The following is a 26,593-nucleotide window of genomic DNA, read 5'->3' on the forward strand; positions in this document are numbered from 1 at the left end:
ATATAAATGAACAATGGTTACAAAAAATTAGATGAGAAATTCATTAAAATATATAATGTAAGAATATACTTTTAAAAAGTATTAAATGGATTTTTTCTTGAAAATTCAAATATTATACTATACGTATATACCTAATCAAAGTTTTTTAGGTCCTACGCAAACCTCTGATGTCATCACCAAGTAGAAACAAATTAAAACGATAATACCTATTCTATTATGTATATAATAAATGATACCATAAAGTATTATGTATATATATATATTTAAATATTTTACTGACGTAATTGTTTATTGTAATAGTATATACATATTTACAGTATTTTAATATAATAGAATAAAATGATTATTTTTAATAAAACGTGTATAAACATATAAACTTGAATGCAGTTATAATTCTATATTCCTACGTTGTTTATAATAAATAACTTTTTGATTTTAATATTGAATATTTACCAAGTAGTTTATTAAAAATAAATATTCAAAGTTTATAACTGTAGTGGTTGAAAAAAAAAAAATTGACAACATAAATGAAAAATGAAAAAATGAAAACGTTTACAATTTAAACGTAAAATAATATATTAAAATGATAATAATAATAATAATTTATTATTATAATATTTAACTATTCGTACAATATTAGATTTTATATTAATTCAACAACATTTTCATACAGTTATTCTGTTCATACAAATAGATAGGTAAAGAATCATTTATCATTTGATGCCTTGTTATAAAATTATAGTCAATACTCCGTACATAATTTGTACATGTAATATTTTAATTTTACACTTGTTGTATTTATAGCTTACCATAACATACCATAACACATACAATTTTTACTGGTCTTATATAATTATTGATTTAGTATTATAGGAATAATTAGAAAAAAATATTGTTGATGAGTCTTGCGGAGAGTACCTATAATTGTATCAGATCATTTGTAGTGGTTGACCGATGAATTAACCTCATCCGGGTAAAAATGAACCGAATAATTTTCAAATAACGTGGATAATTTGTGCTAAAATCGTTGCGGAAATAATAAGGCTTCGATAAATGTGTATTAATATTGACGCTGCACTCAACCCACGATTGAGCTTTAATTTTTTAAAACCGCGTGTGTCCAAAGTCATTAAAATCAGATCACTCAATGGCGGGAATGCTTGAAATTTACATTAACATGTTCTGTAACATTGACCGATCGTCAATTTCGTGCGACACGGACAACGCGCACATGGTGACGAAAATGCTGATTTTCATCTGCCTTCCGTGTAAGTTGTGTAACCCAATTTTGCGCTGGTTTGGTCGACGTCGAAGCAGTAGGAAAAAACCACGGGAGCCCTCCATAGTACGTATAATATCACGGTATAATATATTGTTTTTCAGCAAACATGGTGATCGGCAAACGCGCCGAACCGTTTGTTCGAACATGTGTTACATCAGTTTTTGGTGGCTATAACACTATTATATTGCAATTTTTTATTATTATTATTATTATTTTTTATTATTGCGTATACGTATGAGTGTATATTTTTTTCTGATCCGGTCCTTCTGGCAGAAAACGAGCTTATGATTATCGCGGGATACCGCAAAAATCAATAAGCCATTATAAACTACTTTCCAATGGTCACCTGATTCCAAACAAGTGATTTGCATGGTTGTTCTTTTTTTATTAAAATAAAATTCTGTGACCACAAAACGGCCATTTTTTAAAATTATTTGTGCACTGTGTTAGGTGAGCCAAGATACAGAAAATACAATTCGTAAGTCCACTTATGTTTTTGTACACCCGTCTCTTTTTGTTTCTCGTGAACCTTCATTTTGTTCATTTATTTATTTATTTATCCTTGAAACATATTTACGCAGTGAATGTATTAAATCTAAATCATATCGTATCTACATACAAATAACACATTTAAGTCACTCCTTGATAAAATAATTATTTGCCCAATCAGTTGTAATTTGTATTCTTGTTTTATATTTAATTATTAATGAAAGCTATTTTTTTGTTAATAATTTATTTGAAGTAAATCGATATTTATTTGATGTAAATTCTTTGATCGCTATTACTTGCGGTAAAATGATAACACAATAATAAACTGTGAGTTTTATTAGAGTTTGTACTGTTATTTTATATAATATGTATATCTTAAACTCGGAGAGAAAACTGTTAAGTGCCCTTATGTATTTTTGGTATTTATACTTATTATTATCATTGTGCTATTTTAGGACAATTATTTAGTAATTAAAAATAGTAAAATATTGGCAATCGATAGGAACTTAATTAAATGGTGGTTTTAAAATATTCGAACAAAATGACAAATAAGTAATTGTATAAATTAGAGCATGCATTTTAAAACACAAATAGTGAAATTCGAGTTTTTATCAGAATTTAGAATAAATTGTATTATAATAATATAAAAGAAAACATTGAACACATAGTGAATCTACTCAGGTGACCTTACTTTAACGTGATTCTCGTGACACTGTATCCCAACGGATGCGTCCGAAATAAAATTCCCCAACACAGGGAATCAATGTTTATTATTTTTTTTGTTTAACAGTTCTACATAATATCGTTCAGTGTATAACCAATATTCAAGACTAATTAAAACAAAATTGTTTTTTGTTTCTAAAAATAACAATTATTTTTTTTATAATAATCTGATATTAGCCATCAGGGGAATGAAGTTTATATCTTTTACATCCGTGTTTTTTTCAATTTATTACAGTAACAGTAGAGTATGAATCTGGGGCTCTGGACTCAATTGACTATTGGTATTTTTTTACTTACGAAAAATTTTAAATTATAGTTAAGTTCGGTACTTTAAAAAGGGCAATATATTGTTTCGTATTTTAGTTTCAAGTAATATAATCTAGGTCAGAATTCTTGTAAAATTTGAAAAAATCTTTAATTAACAAAATATATGTAAAAGTATATTTTGATATTGGATTAAACATTTTTTAAATGTTCTAAGAACGAATTGTGTAAACTAAGTTTAGCCATTTACGATTTACTATACATAATATACTTCATATAGTACCGTAAATTATATAATACCAAAATATTATTATTTAAATTGTTTTTGTATTATGAATGTTCAGTAAGTAAATAAGTTAGAAGTCATATTTATTTTGCCCTTTACATGACGTATGTTTTAATATATTCAAGATCTCAACAATATATTAATTAATTGCATTCACTCATATGTCATTTAGCTTTCAGATGATAAACTCTCAGTAAACAAAATTTTATCATAAACAAATGAAAACTTTTGACTTCAATTAAAACTTACCGTAAAGGAAATTATATTAAATTAATTGCAACAAACTTAATTATTTTCAATCAATTTTTTTTTTTTGAAAATTAACATGTAAGTATGTAGGTAACTAATAGATATTATGTGGTTAATAATCATATTTCTGAGTAAAATACTTATACAATAGGTATAGTTTTCAGTTTGTTTCAACCGTTAAGTTTAACGGAAGAAAATCGATGGCGTATAGTATTTAAAAATGACAAATATTCGTAAAATGTTTTTTCTTCATAAAACCGATAGTGTTCTAGAATCCAAAATACATTTTAAGGACAAATTAATTTTATGGTTTTTATTCGATTATGTTTTTTGTATGAGGCTGAATAGTGTACCACTGTCATTTGTTTAAAAAAAACACTGATTCTATAATTGTTTTCCTAAGTAGTCTGATGTTAGATCACTGTCTAAGTCCGGTGTAAGTTATGGAGCATTTTGAAAATGGTGTTATAATTTAAAGAACTGTGTCTTTTACGCTTCTAGTGTATTCGGTCTTGCACCAAAAGTGTTTTTTTTAAATATGTAATTATTATAGTATTGCAATGTTTAAAAATCTAACTTTGCAAATTTATTATGCAAGAATCAAATTCACTATCTGGCAATTTCAAATAAACTTTATTTAAAAATAATCGGTTGAAATTAAGTTCATTAAAATGGTTTTTTTCCTTTTAAAACACTCTGGTTGTAATCTAGGGTTTTTAGTTTAATATTTTATGTACATATATACATTTTTATAAACGATTATCTATGCGTGATCTATGAACAGCAAGATAACCTCTACCTTCCAATCACAAACATTCCCGTATGGTCGTATACATTTGAGTAGGAAAATTGTACTATAATAAATCGTCAAAAAACCACCAAATAGTAAGTGGCGGCTACGGCAAGAACCTTTGTGAATAATATACACATAAACTGTACAGTTATTTCGTTTTAAAACACACAGTGCATGTGTGTGACATGTGTAAACGTTAAGTTGACAAATAAAGTTATTGATTAAGTCAGAGATTTGGACAAACCAATAAAAAAAAAATAAAACAGCAAATATAGTCAATAGGATGTGTAGAAACGAAATCATACAAAAATGTCTGCTTTTAAAAGTTGTCTATAATTCCATCCCCTCCCAACACGTTATTGTCGTACATATACCATTATTATTTTAAAAATATTTTTGCACTGAGATAGGTACACATCAAATAAAAATCAGAAATATTCAAAGCATTTAACATTGGATTTTGGCGATTTTTACTTTAACTTAAAACTGCTGTGGGTGTTCTCTCAAATTCGTTAAGTCGTTATGTTCTTACTCTGATGACGTTAATGCAATAAAAACCGCTAACAGATGACCTCCCACAAGGCTCCAGTCAACAAATTCTTATAGAGGAAGTTTGGAATTTGGGATACTGGTCTTTCACTGCATCCGTTCATAGAAGACTTTTCAGTGTTTAAATATTTCATTTATATGATAGGGCTCCGCTTCAAATTTTTAGTTGTATATTTTAGTATAATATTATTATTACGTTAGATGGACAGAAGGTTTTTCAGGTTTTACTTGTCAAAACGCAATAGAATATTTGTAATCATCATTGTTTGAAAATTAAATTTCTCATTACTAGATTAACTATTTATTCGCTGCCGCTTGTGGGTGACCTTATAAATTCATAACAACACGGTTGAACCTTTACAGCTTGTTGCTGCTCCCCCACTAAAAATAAAATACATTTAATACTAATATCGCTGTTTACAAGCGACACGAGATAATGGTGAGTAATAATTGAGCAGACGGAACGGGGAATGTCCTAATCTCGTTATCTTCTAAGACCGCGCAGGTTTCGATAATCCCATTTATTATTACATGTTTCAACTGTACTGTTTCCACAGCCTCCCCCTGAAATCCGCACACGTCGATCATCCGAATAAACGTCTTATATCATAGGCGCACACTCGCGCACCCGGCCGCGGTATAGGTATAATAATATAATAAACACCTCGTGCACGTCGTTATTTTCTCGGACACGCGAGTGCAGCGGCCGGGCGAGGAGCCGATTCCATCAATTTCCGATTTCCTTTCGGTCTTCCGGTCCCGGACACTGGCGAAAAACACCGCGAACGGCCGATGGGGCCATCGCTGACGGACGGACAGATGGACGCGCGTCGTCGCGGACTCGCGCGTCCGAAACGGTTTTTAAAAACGGCGGCGCGCGCGTGATAAATGAAACCGCCGCCGCCGGAGCCCGATAACGCGTATATAAATAACCTCTTTTATGTGTCCCGTCTGCGCTCACACGAGCCGCTCGTCCGGTTTGACAGCGTGTAAACAATCGGAAGCCGCCACCTCCCCATTTCTCACACGCCCCCCCCCTCACCCCGCCGCGCACGAATTCGGTCCGGCCCAATATATGAATTCGAGACCTCCACAAACCGCCCCGGACCTCCACCTCCCCCCCCCACAACACTGCTCTTCACCCGCCCCCGGGGCCATTTAATTGGTTCGGACCCGCGGAGACCCGTGTCCGCGTGCACACACGCACCTCGATGTATCTTCGTCAAACCGGGCCCGATGCGTCCCCCCGCTCCGACCCTAACTACCCCTGCACCAAAATCACACCCCCTCCCGCCCACGAGCGCCCGTGCACAGCGACGAGTATGTGGCTTCATGGCATTCGTCGCAGTCGTCTTCTCCGTCGTCGGCGGCGGCGGGCGACGTCTTCATTTTTCGGCGTCGTGTAATATAGAACGCTCGCGCCCGCTCGACCGATAGGCGATAATATATCACGCCGCCGACTGTTCTCTAAACGGATAGCACGCTCTCCGCTCGCAGCGTATATATAATATATAGTCTCTCGGTCGTGTTTTCGGGGGCTCTTTTCCGCGTGCTCGGTGGCTGACAATAATATATCACGCGTGTTCAACGTGTTCCATGTGTATATGCTTATACGTACACATATATATACTGCTGACTTTACGATAAAAACAATTTACCGCGGTCTCGTTGCGCAGTCGAAAATTTTCGCGCCTTGTATATTACACTCTCGGACCGCACTTTTCGTCCACTCCACGCCAAGTATGGTAATAGAACACTGTGATACACAACATAGTTTACTCGTGCGTTATCTGATCCACTCAACTACAACTTACGCATAAATCACAATGATGATGATAATAATAATAATAATAATAATAATATATTAAACTGTGTTGTATTATAGTAATATATCGTGTACTGCGGCGCGTAATCGATCGGTTGGCCAGTGGTCGTCCAGATCAGAATTCCACCGACGACGAGGTTTGCAGCGCGACAGACGACGGGGCATCAAGTGCCGCAAGTCGGCCGGCTCAAATGCAAAATCGCCATTTTTTCCCCCGATAATACGTCCCCAATAAAGGTCTTGTTTCGTGATAAATGTGCCGGGGGGAGTGGAATCAGATTAAGGAAGCCCTTGGCCAAATGTCGCCGGGCGAAAAGCGCGTATTTTTACCCCCCCCGCCGCGGTCGCTATCTCTGTGGAATAAACATATTTTCACCACAGTTATTCGCTTACCGAAACAGCAACACACGTGCGATATATATATATATATCCGCATGGAAAAATACACACGAGTCTAGTGTTATCCAGTTTCTAACCACCACGGATCCACCAACGATATCAGATTTCGCTCACAGTTATTATCAATTTGTATAATGTCAGATGCGTTTTATTGAATACAAATTTCGCTACATCATAACGTTGATAAACGTCATGATTATTGATTACCATTGTGGTATTTTACTCAAAATAATAATAGGAATAAATAAATAATAAAAAATCATAATAATAATAAAATCGCAGGTTTTCGTCCAACTTGTCTTTCTTCTCCCGCAGCTACTATAGAATTTTGTATAGAATTGGTTTCTTCACACACTCTCATCGGTCTAACAATTTTTTTGTTGCTTTTATCAATATACACACATATATCATACAGCGCGTAAGGTACTATAACAGTCGAATTTTAACCAGGTTAAAATTGTTTACGTCATTTTTGGAGTTGTTCATTATGTATTGCACCAGTGATTTCAATTTGCATTTCAATTTAATGAATACTTCAAATTCGTAGTATACTTAACCTATATATTTATGGTACACACTTGAGACTTTTAAATCCACTCCGATATTAGTTAAGAAGTTATATATTTTTAAATAGTTTATTTAATGCAACTACGAATTTTACTATTTAGTAAGTCCAATATTATTTCTTAACGATTTCTCATCATACTATTTTAGTTTAAATGTTGTACCCAAAAAGCACTAATCGTAGAAAAATGCAAAATTCCACTGTCAGTTAAATTTCCATTTTCTAAACTGAATGACATTTTACTAATATTTGGACTTATTTTTGTTTATTCGTAGGAATTTTAAAATGTCTGTGAACTGGTTATTTTATTAAGTGATGATAAAAATGTTTGATCTCCGCCAATAAGCTTGAGTAAAGTTTAAGATAAATCTCACACATACGTCGTTCTTAAAGTTATTTTAAAATCTAAAAGAGTATAAGCACAATTTTTATTACAGATATTTGAAGTTCTAATTTGAACGAAATTCAAACAAAGAATAACGATTTTAATTAGATATTCATTGTTGTTGTTCAATAATATTATTCTTGGGGGTTTGAAACTTTTACGTAGTTATATTTTATTATGAAATGAACAGTATATATAATTTAGTTTTAAGATACTGCCTATTTATACCATGGACTTACTCACATCATTATTTGTTGAGTTTTTATTGACTCAACAGCCAAGACTGATATAAGTTGTATAAATATAAAATAATATAAAAAGTACAATGTTTTTAGGAAAAATTAGTTCAATCTATGCACATTGCTTATGGTGAAATTAATGACTACGTTAGCAATACAAATATATAATAAGCTACAGTGGCACAGCTAGGGTTCATTTTTATATTTAATTTCGAACTTTTTATTTGTATAGTATTATTAAAGTTTGATTTATAGTTAAATTGTTTATACTATTATGATGCGGTTTGTTGAAATGACATGATTTGCCATTACTTATTGTTCTGAATAGACTATCACGTAAATTATACCGCACTGAGGGTGAAAATGTACTCTTTCGGAATTCCATAAAACAAAACAATATAAAACCAGGATTATGACAAGTAGTTATGACAAATCTTAAACTATAATTTTAGAAAAAAATTATTAGTCGGAAACGAAAACCTAAACTTTAAACCTTTTTTAAATTTTGGTGGAACGAAAATTTGGTTTTTGGCTTCAATCTTTAAATTACAAATGCAATGGTTTACTTTTTATTCATAGACAATGCATATTGGAAAAAAAAGGAGAGTTCTCATTAAATATTTACATACACTTGGTCCTTTACAAGTATATGCTTTAAATTTCTTTACAGATTATATAAGACGTATACAACTAAGTAGTACGTATAATTTGTTTAAAAAAAACAAACTCATAGGTATGTTTGTGTGGGGGTCCCCTGCCTCTGGTAGCACAACTGGTAAATTATACTCGGTAATAAGTAATAACAAATATAGGCAGACTGGCGGTATCGTCTTAGAATACTAGTTTGAATACAATGAATTATCGTTGAATTTCAATTTAACCTGTCCATTATAGTAACCTACTCAGTGAATAGGTATACTCGACACCTACTGCAGTACTTACTTTTCCCACTTTTTTTTAAACATTTTTTTAGTACAAAAAATATTGTCAAATGAGAATGTTTGAATAATAAGAGAAAATAATATATTAAACATTCTTTTTTTGTTTGCCGATTCCATTCTGCAAACTGACCGAAATAGGAGAATCATGGCAGCGACCCATTATGCTGTTATTAGACCAATTAGTTACTCCTTTAATAATAGGATTAAAAGACCGAGGGGAATTTCGCATCAGTACGAGGCTCGAAACCACTGAAAGTATAATAATACAAATGGCTTGAGGGCATAAAATAACGAGTGTCAACCAACCATGCTAAGAATACATTTTTGATTGAATCTACTATACTCACAGTGTCACAAAGGGAATATGTTTAGTTAAAAAAAAAAAACTTTTATGCATACTTCTTTATATTATTCACATAATGTTTACATATTATAAACCACATTCATACAAAGTAAATAAATTAATAAATTAAATAACTGTTGAAACTATATCAAGAAATTGTTCACAATAGAATTTCATTATTTTTAAACAATATTCTTTGTACTCGAAACTCAGATGAAATATTCGATATATTATCAAAATATTAATAGATCAAACGAATTCATATGTTGTAAAAATGTATACAATATTAATAGTATTATGCATGGGTAATAACTAACCATAGTTGAAGGTACCTATTAAATAATTAATACATTTTTACACATTCATTAATAGTCGAATACAATTTTGGACAAACTTAAAAAAAAAGTATGTGAAAATTGGTAAAAATTAAATTTAACAAAGAATATGATACAATTGATTACTTTAAGTTGAAAATGAAATGAGTGAAACAAATTATTTTAAAAATGTAATATAATGTGATGACATAGAATTATATAAGAATCATCCAAAAAACAAGACTTATAATAGTGCTAACTTTATTGATACATTAAATATATATTATATTAGTTTATATTTTATAAACTAAGATTTCCTAGAATTTAAAATTTTTTAAGATCGCTAACCTTAAAATAAACTACATGGTGAAGTCCGATGTTTTTGAGAGTAATTATAGAAACAGCCCGTCAATTTTTGATGCTTCCAAAGTTCTGTTTGGGTTATTTGTATGTAATTGTGTAGTTTATGGTAAACGAATTAATAATTCATCATAATTAAATAACATTTTGAAACAAGAAAAAATAAGAAAAACAGGAATATTTTGAGAACATCCGGTTTTGAAAAAATCGATTTTATTATTTTATATTTAGATAATATAGTCACATATTTTTATTAGGGATCGAAGTTCGAATGTTGATGAAATTTGTAAAAATACAGCAGAGGGACTTCTTCGTTCTTTTTACGGTTCAAAACATATACTAGAAGTTGGAGTTTGATTTGAGTATAGTTCAAAAGTTTCCAAACTATTTAACACAAATAAAAATAATATACTACTCACTTGTCAATATATTTGAAATATTCTAAAACAGCTAAGGTATAAAAAAGAGTGAGCTAAGAATTCTCGTTAGATAATTTCATATTTTTACTCTCACGGGAAATTTAAGGTAAAAAAATATACTGTTTTGGTACTTTGTTAATCAGGATTCTGATAATTCATCTGACTCGCTTCCAAATCTCTCAACGCACTACAGTTTGAAGGGAACATTGTCTTATACGCCTAGTAGTTTCATAAGAAGTTTAATTAGACATAGGTATGTATAATAATACTAAAGCTTCTCAAAATCCATCTTTAAATATATTAATCCTGTTAATTATATCAGTCTTATATATTTATTTATTGTGAGTAATTGTATATATTAATGTAGTATAATGAATAAATAAAACAAATGTTAGTATTTCAGAAGTATAAATTCAAAAGTTAAAAGTGATTTAAACGGATCTCAGTAAAATCTCGGGTGCTTTGATTTTAATTTTTTTACACGTTCTTACGATTTTTCGATATAACATTTTTATAATTCACCTTATGCTTGGAAAAATGTTTACGAAAAAAAAAAAAAACAAATCAATGATTATAAAATAAATACATTCATTGCTTATTTAAAGATGTTAATTTTGGAGCCATAATAACTGATAATTGATAATCGTGTTCAATAATAAATTAATTGTGTTGTATAGAGTTGAGCATATTACGATAATTGTATACTGTATTGTAATTACCTAAATTTTTATGTGACCATGTATGTAGTTGGAGATGTTGAATTTTCTAAAATATTTGAAAGCTTAGTGACTACTATTTTGTTTATGCATTTCAAGCATACCAGTTTTATAATATTATTATGATCATAAATATGTTTTTTAATAACGGCATTATATTTCCGTATGCGTTATACATAGCAATTTAAAAATAAACACAGTTTTTTTATCATATCTCTTACTCAATTTGTTTTGGTAATTTATACCTGAATTAGCATTAAATAACATTATGCCACTTAAATGTTGCTGGATGTTTGGATTACGCAATTTTAAATATTTATACCTTTCAAAAAAAAAGAACAATAATAAATCAGTCAGCTTAATATTATTATCTTCTACGAAACCTTAAGCAGAAAGTAAGAAATGCAGAAAATCGAAAAATCCCGTTATATCTTCCTGCCGACATCCGTCATTCGAAAAACGGGAAACTACCGAGAACTCGACGACGTAATTTTTCGGCCGGATGCGTCTCGCGCTGTCAGCCGTTGTTGGCCAGTATAATAATCAGCAGTAATTGTTGTGAGTGTAGGGGTTGAGTGACAGTTGAGATGAGAGAACAGCTACTTTCTGCGTTAACCCTCCGGACGTAAACTTCTTATCTTTCTGACGAGTTTTGAAATTGCTACGAAAGGTATTAAAATGAGTATTAAAAACATAAAAAACAAAATCGTTTTAAGACGAATTGCGAAGGTTGAAAGGAGTGGGGTAGCTCAAAGCCGTACAACAACTAGTACGAGACCCTCGGTATTCGAATATCTTTTATTTTCTCGTAATTTTCACACTCTCGTAGAAATCCCGAAATCACGTAATTTCAAAAACAAAACTCACACAATTTGTCCGGGAAACACTAAAAGAAATGGTTTTTCACTTTTCTGAAGAAAATACTTATAACTTTTATTATTCTGTTTATAAGTTTTGGATTTCACGTTCATAAAGTTTCGTTGGTATTCAATTGACGAACAACCATACATGTGTCTATTACATAGACTGAAAATATAATATAGACTATATATATAGGACATACATTAGATACATAGACTAAACTAGGTATATTGTATATGTACAACTGCATGTACAAGATTCTGTGTACCAAATAAATTCCAATATATAGTTATTGAATTGCACTAAATATTAATTTATATTTATTACTAATCTTCAAGTTCGTATTTATAATACTCAGTCCATCTACTTGGTATGAAATTACCAGTTAAATACAAATAGTAAATACATTTGGCATAATATTTATTTAGTACACAGTTTGGTAACTCTTGCATATTTTATACTCCATATAACAATATAACTTGTTTTCATTGATGAATAATAAAAATTATAATCGAAAATGTCGGTGTTTAACAATTAATAATTGGTTCCGGCTTAGTGTTGTATGTAGGTACCTATATGCTCTGAAAATTAAAATTGATAATTTTTTATCTGAATGTAAATCTTGTGTTGTTTTTTAATTAGAATATTGGTTTAACATGTTTTTGGGGAGGATTTTCTGATAAACCTTTTTTTAATTAAAAAATGTATAATTTGACAGAGTTCCTGTTTACCGTTTCGATACGTCTATTCGACGACCGAAGGACATCAGATTGACATTTCCACAAACCGGGAATTGATTGTTCTCAAAGGTATTTTTGTTTTTACTTTTATTTTATTAAGATAAGTTTCCAATTAATATTGTGTTATCTTGTATATACTGAAAGTCTGAAAATGTAATAAATACATTTGATATTGACGGTGGATAAATGTTGATTATTTTTCAACTGATGCCTATTAAATAAAAATACGCTCCTTCAACTTAGGTGGCATTATATTATAAGCATTTTGTAACTGAGTGATTATGGTATTATCTGTCAGTTTTAAATCGTTTTAAATCGTATTATATCTTTAATATTATATTACCGTATAATAATTTGAAAAGATAAAATTTAAGATACAAACTTGGTTGGATAGAAATATTTATTGGATTTTAAAAAATAGTCAATTAACTATAAAAAAGTTACTCAACTAAAAAATTTCAAATACGATATTCTAAAATATTATTTACTACATAATTAAAAATAATAAAACTATTTCAATGGGAAACTAAACAATACTCGTAAATGTAAAATTTATATTTAATTGTGCATGAATGTATGTAGCGACGTGCAGTCATCAAGTGAAATCGAAAAAAAACATGACAGTATCTTTGTCAAAAATAATTAGGAGTCTGTCGTTGATACACAAACATTTCCTTAACATTTTTAAAGATTAACGATTATTGCTTACTGAGTTGGAAACTATTTTCATTGACAACATTTCATACCACTCACCAAAGCTTATTACCTTCCCAAAATCAAAAAAATATAATAATATTTTCTTTTCAAACCCTTATTTCATTAAAAGCTATTAAATTTAATTTCTATACCACAAGCTTAATGGGTTGCTTTAAAATGTTGTTACAAGAAACTTCAAGGAAAATAAAATAAATAATGAATTTAACTTCTCAGACTGTTTAAAAATGTAAATCGAGTAAATACGATTTTCATGTTAAGTTACACTCTATTGGTTTCGGTTATATTAATTGTTTCTATATTTAATTAATATCACATCGACATCATCTCATGTTAAATTAATACTGTGACATTATAGTAAATAGTTTAAAATTCTCAGGATAATGTGTAAATATGCGGTTTAATATTATTATTGTAGCGTGTTTACTTATGCAATAGTTAGAGGGTATTTGGTGAGTATCGATTAGCTATGACCTATGGGTATATTTATCGTTGGGAATTTATCGTATATTAAAATACTATACTATAGTGATATCCCTAAGTTTGTAAGGTTTTCGAAACGATTCGAAGGTTAGCCGTATTGCGTAAGGGTAAGTATTACCTGTTACTGTAAATACTCTTGGTTGATAATAAGTTGGTGATTAATTATTCTGATTAGACCATTTTATTAATATTTTATAATATTTTATAGTAATTCTGTTCGTTTACTATTGCAGGCTCCACCTCTAGTATACATTTATAATTCTCTTTCCAAATCAGAGTGTATTTTCCGTGTCAGTCTAGATTTGACTTGCTTAAAATAAAACGTTTACGCCTCGTTTTCAATGAAATGTGTGCGGAACTGCGGCAGTGCGACTTGCGGCTTGGCAGTCCTAGTGCAAATAATAATAAATATATTCCCTGGACGCGGTTATGTGATGGGGGTGGTCACGTGGCGTCCGATATACGTAATTTATCATCAGATGGGTGACCTGAGCATTTGGCAAGGCACAGGTATCTGCTACCAGAATATACCAAACAGCGTATACCCATAGGCCTTATAATATAAGGTCTACGCGTATACCACACGCACGTTTCATACCTATTACCTAGTATAATATTATTATTTTAGATAACGAGCAGTGTATCCTTTTGGACGGTGCTAAGTCTCCCGGCAAATCGTATTGCGCGTGTGTGTGTGTGTGTGTGTGTGTGATATATCGGTGGCATGACCGGTGGCGTACACACAAACACACTCTCGCACATACGGGTAGGCGACCGCACCGACGGAGACGGTCATCCCGCAGCCCGCCGTTTTGTGTGCACATGCCTCAACTGTTTACGACACGCGATTTTAGGGGAAACCTCGTTAAACGTCCTTTCGCGTTATTAATTATTATTATTACTTGGACCAGTAATGTCGTTATTAATTGGCGTACCGGAAGTGAGTGAGCGCGTGACAAGAAGGGTCCACTGTTGTACATGTATATATATATATATATATATATTATGTACGTAATATATTACACATTGTATATGTATGGTACAATTATATATAATATGTTTATACATAATATAGCCGATATCTATATAATATACCCGTTCACAGCGAATTCCTTGGAGAAAGGAAGAAAGGACATTGCAAGCTACGCGTGTTTTTTCCGTTGACCTTATCCGTCCACCTCTAATGACCTGTTGACCAACAATACCGCCACCAGATATGTGTGTGTGTGTGTGTGTGTGTGTATACATATATATTATTTTATTTATATCACATCATATAAATTACGATGGATAAATTCCAAAAGCGATCGGCTACAGTAGGTATGTAAGTATGTTTCATACGAAACTAAATCGCAGTAAATTGTTTGAATAGCATGCACGGAATAAAGACAAATAATATTACAAAGTTATACATTTTTCTCGATATATTGTTGTCATTGACAACAATGCGTTTATGATAATATACGCTCGTGGTAAATTATTTAAAATATTTTATATGTTATTTAAAAAAATATTTTTATCGTGGTCAAAGGAGAGTTTTCGTACGAACTCCTGTAACGGGATTCTAGATTTCTCGTCTCATAAATTAATATCAATGTAATATTTCACCTTACAAATACCACTTAACTATACAGGAAAAAATGCATGTATAGAATATTATTGTTTACAGATTTGATTGTATAATTTATTAATCCCATGACATAAATCAACAACACAGTTTTTCGGCTTACACAATACTGCAGCTGCAACACATGTCTACTTTTACTGTATATTATAAGGATTTTGACAATTCAACCAGAGAATGCATTAAAAAAAAAAAAAAAACAATAATTTAAAAGTCGCCTTTGTTGTAGGTACGTACGACGTATACCTGAGGACCTTAAATTATTTACCGTAAAAGAGATTAGTTTGAAAAGAAATTGCACAGTAGTCGGGCGATTCGTTTTGTGTAAAAACACGTGTGTTTCAAGTACCTATCGCGTTCATCTACCGATCGAAAACGGAAGCAAATAAAATAGGGCCATAAACTTATTGTGCTTTACCCGGTCACCGAATACGAACGATTACAGAAATATAATAGTTATTACTCATAATAGTTCATAGTTTATTAAAATATAAAAAGATCTTAAAACCAGTGAAACCCTAACCCGCATTCACGGGTATAATTCTCAAGTGTGCGTTTCCTGTTTATTTATTTTTTCCCCCTTGACGATTTCAGTGGCGGTGTTGCATGTGATACATGGTGGTATAATAGTACGCTGGTGGAGTGGGTAGTCGCCAATCGCCATTCTGTTTGTGTGTGTGTGTGTGTGTGTGTGTGTGTGTGTGTGTGTGTGTGTGTGTGTGTGTGTGTGTGTGTGTGTGTGTGTGTTTAATCAAGAAGTCTGCATTTACGTATTTGCCGTTCGGTACAGACTTGTGTTTTTGATTTCGGATGAATGGGATCTACCAAGAAAGGAAATAGAGTCCTTAATGAATGATATCACTTTCCGCGGCCCAGAAAGTCATAGGTCCTAGCTAGATGGAAGATTAATCAGGAAGAGACGAATGAAAAGTTTCGACGGAAATAAATCTAAAACAATCAGATGTTTTCCTGTTTTTATTTTCTCGTTCTGTGGTACCACGCGTATTTAACTTAAATATATATATTTTTTTTTACAAAACTGTAAAAACTATTAGACACGCAGTTTGAAAGTAATATGTTTATTACGGTACACGCACTTCAACGATACGAATCAGATATTATAATATACAATTATTGACTTATCAGTATACTTCATTTAATATTACAATCAAATATTTACTATATACTCATGCGTGCATTAATAATTCTATGCTCGTATTTCGAACATTACTATATTGTTAAAAAGTTAAAACTTACCTACCTTATATAGTAGTGGGTAGTTACGGGTAAATTACTTTTGGTATCGAGTTTCATACACCCAATTTACTTGCCAATGATTTTTCGTTTAACGACCTCGTAAAAAAAAACTATTACTTACTCCCGTAACAATACTCCGAGTAAACGCATCATTGAATTCAACCCTGTCTATGATTTACCAGAACACCAAGAATTTAAGATCTTAACGTCTTTCCATTGTACCAGTACCTCCTAAACTTCAACAGTGAAACCGATATTTTATCGATTTATATTTTCACATAAAACTCAATAGTATCATATTTTTAACAACCAAAGCAAGTTGTAAGCACAACAAACACAATTCGCGCGGGTATTTAGTTTTAATTTTAGTCTTTAGACCATTAAACAAGGTACCTATATTGTATTAAATTAGGAATCTGCGAGAGACCCCTCAAATAAACACATACACTAAAATTCGAATATAAAAGAAGGATTTATATTTGTTGTACTCTAGATAAACTGTGGGGATCCCCCGCATTTTCAGTAACTGTTTTTCAACCTAAATGTGTAGTCATCTAGAAAATAACGAATGCACATTGGCACTGTAGCTACGTTGTATAATATGCATTTAATAGCTTGTAGAATTAATTTGTAATTATATTAAAATCAATTTATTGGATTTCAGTGTTCTGTTTGTAAAATAAATGCACGAGTAAACTGAGATCATATAATATTGATATAAGATTGTTTTATTGTCAAGCACTTGTATACATTTTATTGTCAAGCACTTTTATAGAATTTATTGACTATGAAAGCACTACATTATTTTTAACATAAAGAAAAATAAAATGGTCTAAATGGTGATAACAGAATTATTAAGATTTTATAACTTTGTACGCCTGCTAGTGTCTAATCTAGTTTATGTAACACATAAACATTAGCATTTTTACTGAAATTGTCACTATATTAGCTAGAAAACAATATTCTGAATTGAGTATATTTTATCGAACAATGTTATAGATTTATTTTTAAAATGTGTGTTGTCGGTTCATTGCTGTTTTTTTAAACATTTTCTTTTACTATTTTTTAAATTTGTATGATAATAATTACAGATCTATATGCAAGGTTCTCTAATTTAAACTATTTTAAAGTGAAACTTACACAACTTGCAATTTCCAAACCATAGATAAAAAAAAAAATAAATACATAGAATAAACCTTATTCTGTTTTTCAATACTGAATAAGGGTTTACTGACAAAATATATTTCTGCAATTTTACATTCGATTTTAATTTTCATTGTTCATGATGTGCCCGTGGTATAATAATCGTATAATTGTATATAATTAATGTACAATGATATTATATAATAATATGCCTGTCATTTATTTCTGGACAACCGAAATAATATTTTAATATTTTTCTTTTAAATTTTACTGAAAATTGATTTGTCGGAAAAAAAAGATTTCATGATGCTTTGAATGAGCTGATTCGTATACCGACTAACAACAAAATGTCGACTGTAAAATAAATGTGCTACCCTTCCGTCACAACCCCACGTGCGTCGTGCGCACTGTGTAGCAGACACGGTTTTCGCTTCACATACGTAAGTTCAGGCTGTGGATAAGATTTGGACGCGCTGGGAGGGGGGCGGTTTACAGAAGACAAAAAGAAGTCGCTGATAGCTTTTTTTCGAGATTTTATTTACGGACGTCTGTGAAACTTCAAGACTATTCGCCAGAAATGATTCAAAATCGTAGTGCAATTGATTGCCTTCGATATTGTGCCCAAGTCGAATGGGATTTTAAAACCATTCCTCCTACATGCGCACGATTGATGTTACCACGTACAGTGTACATATCCAAGTTAAAGATATTAATGGGCGACCGTATTTGGTTGACAAAAAAAAAATAAAAAAAAATAAACATCGAAAAAAATCTGAGTCTATATACGTTTTTATTTTTTGGTTTCTAATAAAAATTGGTACCGAGAATGTATGGTACGATATACTTATCTACTAAAATTAAATATTATGTATTTTTATTTTTTTTGATTTATACATAGGGGAAATTGAATATTTTTTTTAAAGGGTACAAAAGTGGGGAGAGAAACCTTTAATAATATTATAATAGTGGCGGCATGCTCTACACCCGCCCACCCAGTAATCGACTCAAGTATTTACTTCAATATTTGTGTATAATGTGTATGATATATGTATATTGTGCTCGACTGTTTGCGTGTGTAATGTAATAATGTAGTGCAGACGTTCCATTAATCTTGAAGAGAGCATAAATAACATCTACCCGGCCGGAAGTTTAATTCATATGTACAGTCGTCTTAGAATTGATATATGTCTTTCCCACTTAAAACGGTAGCAATAATATTCGACACAAAAATATGAAAGAATATGTCGTGGGTGGGTATTAACAATTTTGTCCGTGCCCTCCGGTTGGTAATTGCTTTTTACGTACGGTAATTATTATTGGGCTATTCGAAAGTCGACACACAAATCACGGGACGGGTGAAAAGAAAAAACTAGACACTACAGTTAAAGCTTAAAATTGATTTTTCCCAGCATTTTTCCTACACAATTCTCAGTAGCTGTGTAGTACGTCTGTCATCCGCTTCGTTTAGTTTTACAAAAGCTGCACCTGATTTATTTCGACGTGGACCTAATCCTGATAGACTTATTTTTCTCTTGTTCATGTTTATGTCACGAAACTCAATAAAAACACAGTGAAAAATTCTCCATAGTGTTTTTTTAAACATCCAATTACAGTAATCCAAATCACAATAAACTTCAAGCAGCATTTCTGAGCATTAACTGTGACGGAATTGAACTCTGTAGTTAGCCCTTTAAACGGATTCGTTCATATATTATGTAATACCATTGTTACATTAAAAATTCAACTATTCATAAACACAATATTTTTTAAAATGTCTAATGAACAAAACATTTAAATAATGTGATGACTGATGAATAAATTGACTGTGAGTAGGTTATATGGAATAATTCAAAAACCCTTACTTACCTACTTTGTAGGAAACGAAAAATTCTTCTCTTTTATATTGGCTGTACTATCTTATTTATTTTTCATGATTAATTTAAGATAAAAAAAAAATTAAAACTCAAATAATGTTTTATATTTGTATTACTGAGCACACAATAATTATTATTCCTGAAGCTTTTCTCTTAATAATATTTTTTGAAATATTTTAGAAAAAAAAAACAAAAATAGGTAGGTACTATTTAATTTTGATGATACATATTAAAATATTTAAGATTATAAGATAAATATTTATTTATGGTTTGTGAGATATCAAATAATTGCAATCCGGTTAAAAGGCAACAATTGAAATTAGTCCATATATTATTTGACTACTAAGAATAATATTGTTAGTGTATATTGTATCTTACTGTCTTTTTTGAAAATATAATTACCATAATTATTTTTTTCAAAATTTTTTCGGTGTATCCCAATAATCTTGTTTTATTGATTGAAACAACATTTTAGTTATTTCAGACGAGTAGTTCTCAAATATGTGGCCTGATAAGTTTCAACTGTTTAGTGCCCAATACGCGTATTGTTAAATTGACGGCTACAAACAGAACAGAAAAGCCGACGCAACAAGTGTAAACATCGTCAAAAACAGAACGTGCTTTTCAACGATCGGAACTTTCACCTCTCTGACGATGAGATCATCGTGTTAATTTAGGACTTGGTATATCAATGAATTATTTCTCAACTCTAATTTTTGAAAGAATGACTTTCAATCACAATTTAGTTAATATTCACGGTATATTTTACACGTAATTCTGTTATAACCAAAACAAACACACACACAAACACACACACACACACAAGTTGCATAGATTTTTAACAAGTAAAAATTATACAGTGCGTATATAGGAATAAAGTGTCGGAATTATTGTCACTCATAAATACTGTAATACCTATATTTTATTTATGCAAGATTTGTTTTCTCTAAATTGAAGTAAAATAAAAATAAAATATGACGAGGATAAAAGAATAAATTTAAAACCATTTGTTTATTATAATGTCCTAATAAATACTTTTATTTATTGTAAAAAAATTACAATAAATATAATGCACTGTAACGTTCATAAGATTATCAATTATCATCGTTAATCTATAAAAAAATAAAATTTTTAATTCATACATAATTTCTATACCTACTACCAATTTAGCTTGTCCAAAATCCGTTATATTATGTTTTATAGTATTATGTTGTATTTGATGTAATTATATTCAGTAGTTGCAGGTATACTTATTGTATTACCCAAACGTTTATATTAAAATACATTTATTTTTACATTTTATAAATAAGTACAAAACTTTCAATCGGTAACCCACTGTTATGTTGTACAATGCAACTCGTCACATTTCGTCACGTTGTCACACTTACGGCTCAGTTTAAGATCAGTTTAAACAGAGGACCACGGTATTTTGAAAAGATATATTACAGAATGATTATTTTATTAGTCAAAAGTCATTTTCTCGGTATATTTTATTTCATTATAAACAACTCAATAGAAAACAAATCTATAAAATATATTGTTATAATTTTTTAATTGTCTTTTCATTATATTTTTTTAATTACAACAAAAATAAAAAATAAATTTTTCATTATTGTTTTTTTTACGAGTCTTAGTAAAAATTAATTCAAAAACACATAAATTTACCAAGAAATTGTTAACTGTTAAGTGATAATATTACAATTTGCAATGTGTTTATATATAAAAGCCATCGTGAGAATCCACCTTTTTTTTTTTACTTATCTTCATCAGTCATTGACAACAAGTGCCGGAGATTTACGGCACTATTTTGCAATTTAAAGAAATAAAAACGAACCGATATATTATTCCGGGAATTGATGGCTACCCCGTTCCTCCGGGCTATGGAATTTTATTAGACTCCCAAGGAGAACTAATAAAAAAAAAAGGTTAGTGTTATCTACTCGAACAATTGTATTCTGTGCAGTGTGCAGTGTTGTGGTCGTGGCAAGCCTGATATGAATCTCCGGTGCAACGAATACTCGTTATACGTACATCAGATAATACTATAACGAGCAAACAATTTAACAAGTGTGCCGTTTAATCATGATTTGCGCTGAAAAGTGTCCCGATCAGGAGTGCACGACAATAAAAACGGCCACACGTATGAGTACACTTTAAGAGGACACTGGCATTTGTTGTCTCCGTCTAACAAGTGCGTAGCATAGTAAATTTAAGCTCAGCAGATCACGTGTAGCAAGCTTGTGTGAAGCTTCGTTTGTTTAAAAATTAGAATGAACGACCTATCATGAAACTCGATGGTAAGGGCATTGTCTGTGTTTGTATGTTGGTTTTTTTACGATAGTTTGATTTTTTGACAAGTTCTACGTATTAAAAATGCTCATAACTCACTTAAAAATTCAACAATCGTAAAAAACCAACTTATGACACATTAAATATTCTTACCATCAAGTTTCATAATGGGTCGATTCACTCTAATTTTTAAACTACCGAAGATACACGTGATCTGCTGAGCGTAAATTGTGTTACGCCCTCTTAATTAATTCAACTGGTCGGTTTTCATATGGCCTAATGACCCAAAATCACAAATCCTTTAGATGGATTTATCATGTATGCCTATCAATTATTGATAGAATGAACACTACATGGACACGCTACTATTCTATATTAAGCAAGTATTATACATAAGTTATTCTGCTTAAATAAATCACATAGGTACGGGTCATTTTTATTCTATTAATTAGTATTTATTCCATAGGAAATATTTTTTGAATACATATTTTATTATTATTCTTACATATTTATTGAAACTAATATTTTGTTACTGAAAAAAAATGAGACGATAAAATGTATTTGATTATACTTAAACAACTTAGACAATTTATTTTCTGTAAAAGTAAGATTTTACCACCATTTTATGTTATGATTGTAATTAGCTCTAATTTTGATTTTTAAAGCTATAAATATGACTAATATTCTGTATAATTTAGCGATTCTAATAAATGGACTGTTTCACATTGGCAAACATTGAAACATATTAATTAGGTGTTTTCATTAATTTTTTTTATATAAGTGGTTTGTTTATAAATAACCAGTAACCACATTTAGTCGAAATCACTATATTAAGTATTTCTTTCGTGTCGTTATAATACCGTTAATTCAAAAACCCACCTGGCCTGTCTCGTACAAATATTGTGGAAATCACACACCGTTGTAGTACACGACCTATCCTAACAGTTTTGGAATATGATACATTTTTTTCCCCGTCCCATTACAGGAGTTCATTGCCGAAATCGGTTAGTGTAGCCTTACAGTATACACAAGACATATTGCAGTATGGAAAGGGGGGAGGTATTAAATTTGACTGAACAGAAATATCCAGTTGTAGTGTATTAGTGTAGCGTAGAGAAAAAGACGTCATTCTTACAATTGTTTTGAAATATTACGAAAGCATCGTATCATACGAACACGGTTGTTTTTCTAAGCTTCAGACTTCGGTTAAAGGAAATATGATCTCGGCAATTGAGCTACAACCGTAGTTTTTCTTGTTGTTTTTCATGCCAAGTTTCTTGTTGTTTACAGTGAATTTTTCTCTCGAAGACCCTACAGAATGTAATTTTTATATTACCATCTTGTCACCAATGTACATGGAAATTATTTTTACTTGTGCCACATTGATAAATAATACTTTTTTTGTGCAGTATGGTTGATTGTTTTAATATGTATTTAACTTGATCAGTCTCTTATAAAACATTAAAATCAAAAACGCATGCACTTTAATGTTTAAAACTCTGACAGAATTAGAATAGTTAGAATAGTAAAAGAATTAGTTCTTACGTGTGCGGAGGGGCGAGAGACAAGGATCGGAGATTGACTGTGTACAATGACTTTACTTTAAGAACGACCTGTTGCTTACCGGATTAATTCGAATGTTGTTATCTCATTCAGCACCCAATAGTTACGAACTTCTGGTATAATTATTGAAGAGTTCATTCATATCATTTCATTATGCATCAATTAGAAAATTGAACTATACTATATCATATTAAATTACTGAAAATATAATATTATAACCATCCAGCCAATTATAGTGGGCACATATTTTAGTTGCACTATAAAGGGGCTAGAAATATTTTAATACCTTATTATTGTTCTCAGTAAAATATAAGTACAGCCCAAAATTCTTAAAATAATTTCTTTAAAATATTTTATAATGAAAATCATTTACACGTAATGCAGTAGGTTGAATTATTTTTTGATGAAAAAAAATGCATTTGTAACTTTCATTGTGTGTACTTATATAATATAATAATATATTTTGAAATTTCCAAGTACCTTCCAATGAATTACAACAATATAACTAAAACCGTTATTCTTCGTTTAAATATTGTATCAATATAATTGTTACTACATAAGGTGTCCAGGTGATGACAAATACACAGATAAAAAACACACATCATTGTAAATTCAAAACATTTCTCGCTCCTCTGAGAATCTAACAACTGTATTGATTGATTATATTATTTTAAAACGTTGAAATTAAATTATAAACAGATATTTAAAAAAAAATCAAAAGTTTAACTCTTTGTAAATTGTTGATAACACGTGAATAGTGTTTATGCGTAAGCGTTATGACGTACAGTAAATTACAAACTACTCGATATTTGGGAACTAACCTTTAACCTAGTATTTGAGTGTTAACTATTGATTCTAAAATTATGCAAATTTTCTTTAAAAGAAACGAAAAATATAAGTGCTCAGGATATTTGAATAATAAATTAAAATATTATAACGAACTATATATGTGTAAACAAAGTTTACATCTTCTTCGAGAATTAAAATGTACAGACATACGTTTTTTAAAATTATATTTAATTATTTATTGTTCTAAAATTAGTTTATAGTGTTTACATCAAGTTCAAAAATAGTCTAAATAAAAGATTGCCTGTAAAAATATACGTGTACTTAGATATTAATAATTGGTATATTACACGATTTGTTGCCGAAAAAGTAGTTTGCAGGTATATGATCGTGATAATATAGTAGGTATACCACTATAGCCGAGTTAAGGATAATATTCTATTATATAATGGTTTTTTATTTTTTTCTAATAAAATAAAATACTAATCGATGACTACATAATGTCTGTGTGTGTGTGCGTGTGTGTGTGTGTAAATGTACAGAGCAACTTTCCCGAAAATAAACCGTTTAATTTTTTATGTACGTAATATTATGAGCGTCGATAACCGATCAATGACCACGCGTAGCTTAATTTATTTCTGTGCCCCGTCAATGTAGGAGGCGGTCGGTCAATATACCATATTGTTATGGTGGTGGTATAATATTATGTTTTATCCGCTGCCGGCTATTGTTATATAATGATAAACGGTATTTTACCGTGGGCAAACCGATATTGGCGGGCTAGTGATTATAGCTAATGAACATAAATGTCTAGAAATAAAATAAAATCAACTTGTTGTTGTAATGAATAATTGCCCCTTTAATATGAAGTATTTTTTCACGATAACTTTCAGCCGTTTTATCTAAAAACGTAAACTCAATACAGATTTGATTACTACGTCATATCAATCAATGTACACCGGCCACACAATGGACACAATGCAAATAATAAAATGCGATAAATCGTGTGACATTCATCGAAAATATTATCAGCTTAAAGTGTTTCCTTATTATAGGTAGCTACGACAATTATGGCACATTTATATGGGTTTGTGTAATTTATCAACGTACACTATTACCGAGTGGAAATTCCCCAGACTTTTTTAATGAATTGATAGCCACTTAAATATAGTCATATTATATCGTATCTAATAGGGTTATGACCAAATTTATAATAATAGGAAGTGCAAGAAATTGATTGAAAGGCATTAAACATAGTACAGAACGCCAAGGTCAGTATATAAGATGTTATATACGTTGATTCTCCAAGTCATTTGTTTCTGTGATTATACATTTATTCAAATTATAATTTTTGGAATTTTTAAGTAAGTCTAGGATCATATTTTCAAATAGGTACTTAAATTTTTTATGTCATTAAAAAATTTTCCTGTGACGGGGTTGCAAACTATTTTTTCAACGTGAATCCCCTTTTTTGCTGAAAGTTATTAAAAGAGATAATTTTTTTTTAAATATTAGTACTTTTAATCGACATTAGATTTAAATTCTGAGCCATTAAACTTCAAGTACCATGTATAGTATAATTTGTTAATAGGATATGGAGGTTTCTATGATTTTAAAATGATTGAAATCAAAATGATTTTATTAAAATGTTATAATAAGTATTTATAGTGTAATAAGTACTAGATTAAATACTATATTTATTTTTGTAGGTATTTAAATATTTAAGTAAAATCATAATTAAAGACTATTATTTTCACATAAAGTTTAATAATTTAGAAACTTCTTGTTTGAATTTCGATCAATCAAAAATCATCCGGTTAAATATGTACAGTAAATTATCTAATTTAAAAAAATATTCTCGTATCAGCACAAGATAATAATTAAATTGCATGGATTCTAAAAACTATAATTTTAGTAATTGCATGATTAGCTCTTAAAGAGGGATGGGCATTCTTGATGAAAGTGTGAAACACTGTTGTGGTGTATACACTATACAATATATTTTAATATTTATCTTTATTAAATCAGTATAGTTATATATTTATATTAGTTATATCTATGAAATATCATTATACACAAATGAAAAACGATAATACCTACTAACCAAATAAAAACTGT

General features: G+C 30.5%; 1 protein-coding gene across 2 annotated transcripts in view; it reads left to right on the forward strand.

Annotated features, from left to right (window-relative positions):
• Window positions 1-26,593, forward strand: part of LOC111026532 (lachesin-like) — a 140,872-nt gene that overhangs the window by 28,809 nt on the left and 85,470 nt on the right. Inside the window, exon 2 of one of the 2 annotated variants that reach the window (XM_022304634.1) lies at window positions 12,721-12,811. The exons of the other annotated variant lie outside the window; for it this stretch is intronic. The gene's annotated coding sequence lies outside the window, so the exon portion shown is untranslated. The remainder of the gene's footprint in view (window positions 1-12,720; window positions 12,812-26,593) is intronic. 2 annotated transcript variants of the gene reach the window in all.

Source organism: Myzus persicae, unplaced genomic scaffold (genome assembly GCF_001856785.1).
Source record: "Myzus persicae strain clone G006 unplaced genomic scaffold, MPER_G0061.0, whole genome shotgun sequence".
Taxonomy (NCBI): domain Eukaryota; kingdom Metazoa; phylum Arthropoda; class Insecta; order Hemiptera; family Aphididae; genus Myzus; species Myzus persicae.